This window comes from Pelodiscus sinensis, chromosome 28 (assembly GCF_049634645.1).
Source record: "Pelodiscus sinensis isolate JC-2024 chromosome 28, ASM4963464v1, whole genome shotgun sequence".
NCBI classification, from domain to species: domain Eukaryota; kingdom Metazoa; phylum Chordata; order Testudines; family Trionychidae; genus Pelodiscus; species Pelodiscus sinensis.
In genome coordinates this window covers 1,052,913-1,065,754 of record NC_134738.1, presented here as the reverse complement: position 1 = coordinate 1,065,754, position 12,842 = coordinate 1,052,913, and the positions used below count along the sequence as shown (strand labels likewise).

Below are 12,842 nucleotides of genomic sequence, written 5' to 3'. Positions count from 1 at the left end.
ACTTGACAAGACTATAGAGCAGCTCCGTCAGACCTTTAACTCGGCGCTAACAAATAACCAGCATTAGAGCTGGTCTATGTCACTGTCAAGTATTTGGGTGGATTCCAGTGGCTGACTTGCCGTGTCATTGAGCCTCGCTCTCAGCATGAGTGCAGTCGGGGAATAGAATGCATTTGGATGAAGGGAACTATTCCTAAATCTGAGCCATGGTGTCCCTTGTGCTGGTGACACTGAGAGGTAAAATCCCTTATTCCTTTAATTCAGCCATATCTGCTTTATTCTCTAGCACTGAGGTGAAACACGGTGACATGCTGCTGAGATATTCAGAGCCATGAGCCACAGAGGTGACTTTCTGTCTCAGCAAGAGTGAGTATAATCACCAACAGGCAGATCTGAACCTGGGGGAGGAGCTGCTACAGTTTAAGCGGAGAGCCTCTGGCTTGGTGGCTTTTTGCTGCAGATTACATTCTCTGTCAGCTCCCTGCCAGACCAGTCTGTCTTCTTCACCAGCAGATCCCCCCCCCCAGGCTATTCCTGCCTAAACCTTTCTAAGCAGGTGGCAATCAGTGAATGCAAGCCCCCTGAGTGCCTCAGAGATATTTTCTGCAATGCACAGCCCTTGCCATTGATAGAAGATTAGTGCGCTGTTAAAAAGTCCGTACATCACAGCTGATTTACTTAACCCAGGTAAATATATTCTTCCCTTCAAACACAGCTCTGAACTCGTTTATAGTCAAAGTAAATTGAGTAAATTGACAGAAAGGCATAGAGCAGTGATACCAACTAAAGGAGAGAAAGGTAAAGATGGCTGCAAGCAAATGAAAACACATCTCTAAAAGTCTAAAATTGAAGCTAGCAAGATGCAATCTTTAGTTAAGATATTCTGTCTCATGCATAGTCTCCTTTTATTCTGTCTCGTGCATAGTCTCCTTTTTTACTGGCCAGGAACTACCAGAGGCCAAATCACTTGGTTTCTTTGTAACTTAGCATGACAGATAAAGATAGAGTCTGTCTGCTCCTTATATTCCTAAAGGGATTGGTTTTGTCCTACATGTCTTCGCCTCCTGGGAATTCAGTCTTCTGTCTCTCTCTGGGATGCAGGAGCCATGTTAATACTCTCTATAGTTCAGTGCTTTAGTGTAAAAGTTTTGGTTACGGAGGTAAAGCCAAATTCCTATGTCTAGGGTAAATCTGTTTATCACCTTGACCTACACTAAGGTTATGTCTAGACCGCAGGAAATCTTCCGAAAAAAACTTCTTCCGAAAGAGAGCGGAAACACACAAAAGCGCATCGAAAAAGCTGAATGGACGCTATCTCGCATTTAAACTGTGATTACTATGGACGGAGTGGCCACAAGGTCACCCGTGCTTTTTCCTCTTTCCTCTTCTTCCAAAAGAAGTCCCTCTTCCCCTTCCACCCATGCCTTTTTCCGAAAGAGCGCTTTTGGGAAAAGATTTCTTCCTCGTAGAAAGAGGTTTACCAATGCCAGAAAAACCCTTCTGTTCTTTCAATTTTCTTTTGAAAGAATGAAAATGCAATGTGGACATAATTGATTTTTTTTTCCGAAAAAATGGCCATTTTTCTGAAAAAATTCTGTAGTGTAGATACACCCTCGGCGGTCTCATCTTAAACCTGTTCTACTAACATTATGGAGAGGAACATCAAAACTTCACATATAACAAAATCAATATGTGCATTTTAAAGTGATATTAATAATTAGCATGTTATTAGTTTTCATATGATACCTCACAGGTCTTATTTCATCAAGATATTTATTGCAGTAGGAGGTAGGGTGTGAAGACAGGAATATCTATGCTCAGAGGGGTTGGAGCTGAATCCTGCTTCCAGTGAGTTCACATAGGCTATGTCTACAGTACAAGGTTTTTGTGCAAAAACAGGCATTTTTGCGCAAAAGCCAGTGGAGCATCAACACCTCAAGCACGATTTTGCACAAGAAAATTAACAGAACAAGGGGCTTTTGCCGGTAGAGTTATTCCTCCCCCACGAGGAATACATCCTTTTTGCGCTACAGCTCTTGCACAAAAAGGCAGGTGTCAATGCTCCAGAGGGGTTTTTGCGCAAGAACCCCCTATTGGCAAAAGCACAGGTGCTCTGATGGCCATTCTGTGAATGGCCACCAGAGCTTTCTTGCACAAGAGCATCCATGCAGTGTGGACACTTTCTTGCGCAAAAGCACTCTTTTGCAATGTGCTTTGAGGTCTGGGTGCACTTTTGTGCAAGAAGTTTTTGCACAAGAACTCCTCTGTAAAAGGCTTCTTGCACAAAAACCCTGCAGCCAGACAGATTTCCCATTCATTTTCATTAGATGGGGTCTGTGCTGTAATTTTTCTTCTTTACATTGATAAACAGCAAAAAAGTGAGGTTAACCAGACAGTTTTCGCTTTTCAGTCTATGTGCTAACCCTGGTGAGCACTACACAAGTATTCCCACTGAGTTTATATTGTTTCAGTCCACTCACTGGGGTTGTCTTTATTCTGCCATTACAGATTTCATAACTGAAAGAGCAACAATATTACTGGTAAACGCTACACTGAATATCATAGAAGAGACCTGAAATGTGGAAGTTTGGGGCTGGGTGCTGATAAGCTTTTGAAAAAAAAAAGTAAAAGCATTTAACATTTCTCTGTTATATCTCCTCTCTGGGAAGCCAAACTATGAACCGTAAATGAAATCATCACACACTGCAGAAGCTGGTGCATACAACTCCAGTGTGGCTGTTAAAGTTGTGACTTCACTTCCCTGACAAAGTGCAATGCAAAGCCAAGCCACAGTGCATAGATTAGGCATTCTTGCTCACAGCAACTCAATAAAAACCTGGTTTACTTTCTTATTCTTTCAGGCTTGCATGCAAAATTATATTTTCAGAGGAAACTTGATCATGGGTAAAGAATATAAGGCCTCTCTCTGCTCTCAGTGAAATTCCCATTGAATTCCATGAGATCAGAATTTGGACCCTACTAATAATAACTAGCACTTTTCATCAGTAAATCTCAAAGTACTTTACAAAAAGGAGACCATAGAATCAGTTAGAGGTGGGTAAACTGAGGCACAGAACAGTGAAGTGACTTGACCAATGTTACACAACATGACAGAGCTGGAAATTGAATCCAGCTCTTCCAAGTCTACATTTCATGCTTTCCGCCTACCCCCACTAACCTACACTCCTTTCCACCAGAATCATCTTCTGCTGGCCATTGGTGCAATCTGGTATTCCTATGTTCCTATTAGAAGCCTCTGAACTAAGCTGGTTTTCACCATTTTTTTCTTAAACACAGGGAGGCAGCTACAAATGACAAACAGCCACAGAACCGTAAAGTAGGTGGGTCATTATATAAAACAGTGCCATTTTCCATGGCTCAGAGAAGTCCTACATTTTTTTGCACAGCATTAGCCAGAACTGATCTTAAAACCCAGTTGCTCAAGTCAGTTGTATGCCAGTTGCTAGCAAACTGCGTTCCCTGTTTAAGTGTTTGCCTTTGTGACTGTTGTTCCACAGGACTTAAGATTTAAGTGGTTTTGGAAAAGGCAGTTTTCTCAGTTACACACTGTTTTTTAATTCCCCACATAAGCTTCAGTTTCAGTTTCACCCCCCTTGCCATTTTGGTACAAGATTCCAAACATCTGAAATTACAGCTCTTCTTTTTCCATGAAACCTTCCCACACATCTAGGACACACAGGGGAAGAAAAGCACAAAGTCCAAGACCAGCAGAGATTTCACACGTGGGTTTTAAGGAGAATTTCTTATCCTTCTCACTATGAGAATATTTATTAAAACAACCCAGAGCCCCCCTGCAAAAAGGGTCAGATTCTGATCTCAGGTGGGAAGGAATTAATGGAATTCCAGAGTAATTCCGTTGTTTTCAGCAGAGGTACATCCCTGCGAGTCAGAATTGGTTTCCAAAATGAAATCCTTTGTATCCCATTCCTCCAATACTGGGCTTCTCCATGTTGGGGGGCAGGAGGTAGGGGGTGTTGCCCCTTGCCCTGGTGGGGGAAACAAACAACTATTGGGGAGTCTAGTTACTGTAAAAGGGAGAGGGCTCCTTGCTACACGAGAAAGGGGTTGTGCATGCACATGAGTGTGGTGTCACTCTACAGAAAAGAGTTGAGAATAATTCACCCTTTTTATCATACAGTCATTTCTACTTTCAGAACATGTTACAAGCTCCAGGGAACTAATTGCCACAACCCCTCTTGTGTGATAGGCAAGGGTTTTTATACCTATTTTTACACACATGGCAAAGACACGGGGATGTTAAGTGACAATCTTAAGGCCTGGCAGAGAGAAGCAGTGTCAGAACTAGGATTGGAGACCAGTAGTTGCTGGTTTCCCAAACTGTTTTCAGATATTTGACTTGTCCAAAAAATCTTTAGCTAATAGTCATCACAGATCTCCCACCCTCCCTTGCTTACACTCACAAAGCCAGCGTGACACACTGAGCTAGCCAAGTCCAATCAAGAGCTATTAAACTGCATGCTCTGAAGAGCTAGTTGACCCAGAATCTCCAGCCCCAGGCACTACTACCAAATACTGTAGGTCCACCTTCCTGCCCCTTATCCAGTAGTGCAGGTTCTGGGACTGTGGTTATCCTCCTGACCCAGGGGAGCTGTTCACTATTGAGCTGTTCTCTTCAGCCAGGCAAAGTGGCATCACAACTGTGTCTACAGCTGCAACCTAAGGAGCAAGGATGTTTCCAATTTTCCTCCCTGGCCCTATTGTAATGTCGATTGTGTCTCATGTCTGAGCTGTGCTTAGAGCTAGGGGCTCAGAGACAGGTCTCCCAAATTCTAGTCCAGGTGCCTACAGGGACTTCCAAGCAGCCTGGGGAAAGACACTTAGCACCAGCGCTCAGGGGCAGATTTCCAAGAGTTCACAATTGAGGCCGGATTGCCTAGCTCAGCTCCCATGCAAGGAACTAAAGACAGGTCAGATTTTCCAAAAGCATCCCACATTGCGGCACTTGTAGACAGATTGGCTGCAGAGCTCAGCACCCAACGTAATGAGTTCTTGTAAAACCCAGGCTCCTTTTGGTGCCTAAATGGGACCTGAGTGCCTATGAAAAATCTAACCCCTTAAATTCTCCGTCCCTCCATCTGGAATGGAGCCGGTGATGACCCCAGGGGCACTGCAAAGCTTCATTCGTTAATTCACAGAAAACACTGTGCCTGTAGAGGAAAGATCCACTGCCTGCATCTACACTGGCATGATTTTGCACAAATACTTTTAACGGAAAAGTTTTTCTGTTAAAAGTATTTGCGCAAGAGAGTGTCTATACTGGCATGTGCCTTTGCGCAAAAAATTTGCTTTTGCGCAAAAGCATCCATGCCAGTGTAGATGCTCTCTTGCGCAAGAAAGCTCCTATGGCCATTTTAGTCATAGGGCTTTCTTGCACAAGAAATTGATGTTACCTGTCTACACTGGCCTCTTGTGCAAGAACACTTGCGCAAGAGGACTTATCCCTGAGCGGGAGCGTCAGAGTGTTTGCGCAAGAAGCACTGATTTCATACAGTAGAACATCAGTGTTCTTGCGCAAATACTCACGGCCAGTGTAGACAGGCGGCAAGATTTTGTGCAAAATTTTTGCGCAAAATCTTGCCAATGTGGACACAGCCCATGTGTAATGGGGACAAAGCTCTTCGATTATCAGCGTCTCTGAGCATCTACGCTGCTATTAAAATCCCACAGCGACCTGTGACAGCTGACACTGGCTCACTGGGCCCGGGAGAAGGGCTCTTTCATTTAGACCCTCAGGTGATTTTGGCAATTGTACCCTAGGACACTCTGGCTTTGTCTTCACTACAGAGTTTTTTCAGAAAAATGGCCGTTTTTCAAAATAAAATTCACCGAGCGTCTCCACACCTCAAGTGAGTTTTGGTGCAAAAATCGAAAGAATGAGGGGAGGGAGGGGGAGGAATTTTCCAGTGGAGGTATTTCTCATTCTACAAGGAAGAACACCGTGTTGCAAAAGAGCTCTTTTGCAAAAAGGTATGTGTGGACAGGGAAGAGGAGTTTTTTGCTCAAAAAGAGGAAAGAGGTAAAAGCACAGGTGCCCTGGTGGCCATTCTGTGCATAGTCACCAGAGCTTACTTTCCAGAGAGCGGCCTTGCAGTCTGAACGCTCTCTTTGCAAAAGCGCATCACTTTTTCAATGCGCTTTTTCAGTATGGATGCACTTTTGTGCAAGAAGTTTTTGCGGAAGATCTCTTCCAATAAAAGCTTCTTGCGCAAGAAGCCTGCAGTCTAGACACAGCCTCTGAGGCGGGAGGTTTCCAAGACCACACTGCAGCCTGAACCTGCAAACAAATAAGCCCATAATCCCAACCAGCTGGTGCAGACCAGTCACAGGTGCGTTTGCTGGGTAGAGGCACCTTCTGTTATCCAGCCACTCCGCCTTCTGCTTTTTCTCTGCTCAGAGCATCTTCATCCTGACATGTAGCCATGGTGAGTCCTACCCTAACAGCTGTGCCATGGTTTTATTGGGAGCTGTTTACTTGGCACTGTATATCACTTGCTTGTTATCCTCAAAATAACCCTGACGGCAGGAAAATCCTTGATTTCAAAGGCTCTCTTTCACACAGAAGGTCAAACCCTTCAATCCCTGACCTCATCCTGCTTAGGTTCAAGGGGATACAAGTTTTGACATTGACTTCAATGGAAGGAGTACCCAGCCCCGTAATTATTATTCATACTTTGCAGAAATCTCATTGAGATTAATGGAAGCTTTGCCAAGTAAAGACTTTATGTCTCTGAAAGGATCCCTTTAAGCCAAGAAAAGAATACAGGATGAGGCAGAGCAGCAAGTGCATTTGTTTTTGCTTCACAAACCCACACATCTAACCAGGTCTGGTCTATGAGTTCTGGGTTCCAGATAGCTGATCCCCCAGAATTTCAGGCGGTTCCGAGATTTCGTTCCAGTTTAGTGCATATGAAATAGAGACGACCATGGTTTTGCTCTTGCAAACTCAAAACATGGTGTAGTTGGGATCCATGTCTCAGTTTAACCAGTGGGAAGTTATTTTAAAAAACAAACAAACCCCATAATCAGTAACTGTTATGATCAACCGTAATAGCACAGGTTTTAGAGAGGGAGTTGTGTTAGTCTGCTTCAGCAAAAATAATAGCACAAATCCTAAGCTTCTGATCAGAAGCATTAAGTATTAAGTACATCAGGAGCAAGAAGCTTGCTAAACAACCAGGCTATGTCTACACTTCTTGCGCAAGTATAGCAGTTCTTGTGCAAGAATCGGCAGAGCGTCCACATGGCCCGCCCGGTCTTGCGCAAGGAAATTTACAATACAGCATGGTAAGAGAGGGCTTCTTGTGCAAGAGCTATGCTCTTTTTTAACAGGTGTAAGCCCTCTTGCGCAAGAGGGCAGTGTGGACGCTCGGCCGGAGTTTCTTGTGCAAGGAAGCCCTATGGCTAAAATGGCCATCAGAGCTTTCTTGCGCAAGAGAGCGTCCATGGATGCTCTTGCACAAAAGCACAGCTGGCACATGGCAGTGTGGATGTTTTCTTGTGCAAGAGTTCTTGCATAAGAAGCCGCTAGTGTAGACATAGCCCCAGTGGGGGCCCTGGACAATTGAGATGCTAACAGAGCACTCTAAAGCTACTTCTACAGTGGCAGCTTCTTGCGGAAGATCAGCCGTTCTTCTGCAAAAACTTGCCGGCTGTCTACACTGCACGAGCATTCTTCCAGAAGTAAAGTTACAGTATAGCATTGTAAAACAGGGCTTCTTCCGGAAGAATTATTCCTCTCCCCATGAGGAATAAGCCCTCTTGTGCAAGAGCTCTTCCAGAAGAGGGCAGTATAGAGAGGCAACATGAATTTCTTGCGCAAGAAGCCCTTATGGTTAAAATGGCCATCAGAGCTTTCTTGCAGAAGAAAGTATCTACACTGCCATGGATGCTCTTGTGCAAAAGCACATCTCTTGCACAAAAGCACATGGCCGTGTAGATGCTCTCTTGTGGAAGAGTTTTTGCACAAGAACTCTTCCGCAAAAGAGTTCTTGTGCAAGAAGCTGCCAATGTAGACGTAACTCAGGACAATAAAGTCGTTGCAGAGAAAACCAATGAATTCTTTGCTTCGGTCTTCACGGCAGAGGATGTTAGGCATATTCCCAAACCTGAGCCATTCTTCATAGGTGACAAATCTGAGGAATTGTCCCAGATTGAGATGTCATTAGAGGAGGTTTTGGAAAAAATTGATAAACTTAACAGTAACAAGTCACTGGGACCAGCTCTGAAATAACTCAAATGGGAAATTGCGGAACTATTAACTGTGGTTTGTAACTTATCCTTCAAATCAGCTTCTGTACCTAATAACTGGAAGATAGCTAATGTGATGCCAATATTTAAAAAGGTCTCTAGAGGTGATCCTGGCATTACAGACTGGCAAGTCTAACATCAGTACTAGGCAAATTAGTTGAAACTATAGTCAAGAACAACATTGTCAGACACATAGATGAACATAATTTTGGGGGGAAAAGACAACATGGTTTCTGTAAAGGGAAATCATGCCTTACTGATGTACTAGAGTTCTTTGAAAGGGTCAACAAGCCTATAGACAGAGGGGATCCAGGGGATATAGTACGCTTAGATTTCCAGAAAACCTTTGACAAGATCCCTAACCAAAGGTTCTTAAGTTGGCTGTCATAGGATAAGAGGGAAGCTCCTCTCATGGATTGAGAACTGGTTAAAAGACAGGAAACAAAGGGTAGAAATAAATGGTCAGTTTTCAGAATGGCAAGATGTAACTAGTAGTGTCCCCCAAGGGTCTGTATTGGGACTAATCCCATTCAACCAATTTATAAATGATCTGGAGAAAGGGGTAATCAGTGAGGTAGGAAAAATTTCAGATGATACCAAACTGCTCAAGATAGTTAAGAACAAAGCAAACTGTGAAGAGCTTCAAAAGGATCTCACAAAACTAGGTAACTGGGCAACAAAATGGCAAATGAATTTTAATGTTGATAAATGCAAAGTAATGCACATTGGAAAAAATAATCCCAACTACACATCTAAAATGATGGGGCGTAATACAGCTATAACTTCTCAAGAGAGAGATCTTGGAGTCATTGTGAATAGATCTTTGAAAAAATCCACTCAAGGTGCAATGGCCATCAAAAAAGCAAACAGAATGTTAGGAATCATTAACAAAGGGACCAGGGAATAAGACAGAGAATATCTTATTGCCTCTACATAAATCGATGGTACCCTCACATCTTGAATACTGCATACGGATGAGGTCACCTCATCTCAAAAAAGATACATTGGAATTGGAAAAAGTTCAGAAAAGGGCAACAGAAATTATTAGGGGTTTGGAATGGGTGCCATATGAAGAGAGATTAAAAAAACTGGGACATTTCATCTTAGAAATTAGGAGACTAAGAAGGGATAGAGGTCGATAAAATCGCGACTGGTTATTTATTTGTTCCCATAAGAACTAGGGGTCACCAAATGAAATTAATAGATAGCAGGTTTTAAACAAACAGAAGAAAGTTTTTCTTCACACAGCACACAGTCAACCTGTGAAACTCCTTGCCAGAGGATGTTGTGAAGACCAGGACTTTAACAGGCTTCAAAAAAGAACTAAGTAAATTCATGGGTCCATCAATATTTATTAGTCAGAATGGGTAGGAATGGTGTCCCTAACCTCTATTTGTCAGAGGTTTGGAATGGGTGACTGGGAAGGGATCATTTGATAATTCCCTGTTCTGTTCGCTTTCTTTGGGGCATCTGGAATTGGCCACTGGCAGAAGACAGAACACTGGCCTCAATGGACCTTTGGTCAGATCCAGTATGGCCGTTCTTATGTTCACATTCCTAGCAGTCTTTTCCCCATTGCTGCAAAATATTTTAATAACATTTAAGTACCAATCAGTAAGGTGTCTGAATGGGATAATCATTTCTGCAAAGCTTCACAGTTTTAAAACTAACTCCAATTTTTTTATGTTGATAACTGTAGATCTAGCAAGGGGAACAAATTGATGCAGCCTTAAGGCTTGTACAGTGTGTGTGCAGAATAGCTAAGAAATATCATAATGAGAATGCCAGGAACTCTCTTTGGCTATGTCTACACTGCAAGAAGGGGTCAGAAAAAGATACGCAAATTGTGAAGTGCAATTTGCGTATCTTTTTCCACTTTCCTTCCAAAAGAGGCTTTTTCAACATTTGGCCCTTCTACATGGGGCCAAACATTGGGAAAAAACCCTCTTTCGGAATATCTCTTCTTCCTCATCGAATGCCGAAAAATGTGTCTGCTTTTCCGAATTTTTTTTCAGAAAAGCAGACGTTCCTTGGATGTGGCAGAGTTTTTCTAGGATACCATAGGTGTCCTGGAAAAGCTCTGCAGTATAGACATAGCCTTTATTTCAGAAACAAAAATTCATATTTGGACTTCACCAAATATGCCTGTAGCAGGTAGGTTAGTTTCCCAGTCAGCCCCATTAACATTTGGAAGACACAAACGAAATCCAGGAGAGGCCTGAAGACCTGCACTTGTATAAATGAGAACGAGATCTGGCTCAGAGTTTCTACCATTGCATGTATGGCCCAGATTCAGGAAAGTAATTCGGCATGTGTTTACGACCCATTGACTTCGGTGTATAAATGAGCTTAAAGTTAAATATATGCCATTGTGTTTTCCTGAATAGGGGCCACATTTTTATTCAGGTTTTTATTTCAGTGTCCCCCGCCATGTAGAGTTTCCTGTTCCAATCACACCTGTACCACAATTTACACTTACAGGTTTCCTCTCCTCCAGTGATGCCAGGGCAATTACCCCTCTGTACATGAGGACAGAATCAGGCCCACAGACTTCATGAGTTCTGTGATCACAGTGACCCCATTTGGCCTTGGATTCTATGAATCTAAGTTCATAGCTACTCATATTGAGATGAGAACAGCTGACAGCTGATGGAGGTCAGATTCTTCTCTGTCATGTCAGTCTGGAGTCACTCACTTCATTCCATGGCTGTCAATGAGATCTGAACGTGGACCAGGAAATTTTGTTGCAGCATCTCACTGAGCTCTTTAGAAACCGCTATGGTTTTGCTGAAAGAGGCAGCAGCTTCCTCCATCTTCCTCTAGTTCCAAGGGGCATATGGACAATGCCCATAGCTTTGGACACAGCACATCAATGTTAGCAGAGCTATTTAAGTCTATTGTTTGTGCTGCACTCATACAAGGACAGTTTCAATACAGACCAGTCAGTCAACACTCAGGGGGCTTACTCAGTTGCAACCAGAGCAGAGTTTAGTCCTTAGGCCTAAATGCAGTCCTGGTCTGAGAGGGCAAAAATGCCACTGAAGTTAGTTTGCCAGCGAGCATGTCACATTATTGTCATGTTCAACACGAGGAACTGCACTGCAGAGCCCCAAAACTAACTGCAAACATCTCTGCAGTGTGAGCCAAAGAAGCAGGCTCTTCAGCGATCAGTCAGTTAGGGCACATCTGCACTGCAGTGTTCTTTCAGAATAACTGACATTCCGAAATAACATAGCCCGCGTCTACACTACAAGCAGCTATTTCCACATAATATCAACATAACGTTGAGCTGGAGGACTTCTTACCCAAACTCCTGTAACCTTCATTGCACGAGGAGTCTGGGAAGTTGGAGGAAGAATGCTCTTCCTCAGGCTTCCTGCTGCGTAGACAGTGCCAAAAACTGAAATAAACTATTTCAAATTAAGCTAAGCAACTGACAGAGCTCAAGTTGTGTAGCTTATTTTGGCTTTAGCCCTGCTGTGTAGACGTGCCCTCCAGTCCCTCATCCTCTGCAGATCCGGGAACAGACACTCCCAGTCCATGGCATGCCCACACCTTGACTCCTGCCTGCAGTTCCTGTCACGAGGTAGATGAGAATTGGTAAAAAGACTAGAACTTCTCAGCTTGGAATAGAGACAGTTGAGGTGATAGAGAGGTATAAATCATGAGTGGGGTGGGGAAAGTGACTGGAGACACTTTATTTACTCTTTACAAAACACAAGAACCAGGGACAACCCAGTGACATGAATAGGCAGAAGGCTTGAAACACACAACTAGAAATTTCCATGACATGCCTCTGACGAAGTGGGTCTTTGTCCTCGAAAGCTCATGCTCCTACACTTCAGTTAGTCTATAAGGTGCCACAGGACTCCTCGCCGCTTTTACAACTAGAAGTGCTTCTTCCCACAATGCCCAGCTTCCTTGTGGAACTAGTTGCCAGGGGATGTTGTGAAGCCCAAAACTATAATGGAATGGAAAGCGGAATGAAGTAAGTTCATGGGCATCAGGGGCTATTCGCCGAGATTGTGGGGGATGCAATCCCATGTCTGAGGTGCCCCAAGCCTCTGAATGCCAGGCTAGGAGTGGATGATGAGGAACAGTTCACTTGATGGCTGCCTGTTCTCTTCATTCCCTCCAAAGCACCAGCCATTGGCCACTGTCAGCAGACTGGATACAGGGCTACATGGACCTCGGATCCAGCATGGCTGTTCCTGTGCTTAGCCACAGAACAGGAACAGAGAGAGATGAATTACAAGCTTCTCCACACTGTCCTGACAATCACCTTACACTGCATGTGGAAGAAACACATCTAATTGGAAGCTCAGCCTCTATGCCAGCCAACAGCTGAGCCAACTGTGTGTGGCAGACACTAGACCGTTACAAACTGGATTGAGACCCACCCTTTCACAAGTAAAAAACTTTGGTCTCAAGAGACTTGGGACAGACTTGAACTGGCTCCTTAGAGTCAAAAGTGTCTTCTTTCACTATAGCCTGTGTTTCTGGTGACTAACATCACTAGCATAATCCTTTCTTCCAGAAAGTTTTATGATGGG

At 43.6% G+C, this 12,842-nt stretch overlaps 1 protein-coding gene across 1 annotated transcript in view; it reads right to left on the bottom strand.

Moving 5' to 3' along the window:
• ANTXR1 (ANTXR cell adhesion molecule 1) overlaps positions 1 to 12,842 on the bottom strand; it is a 216,801-nt gene that overhangs the window by 195,430 nt on the left and 8,529 nt on the right. The window lies entirely within an intron of this gene.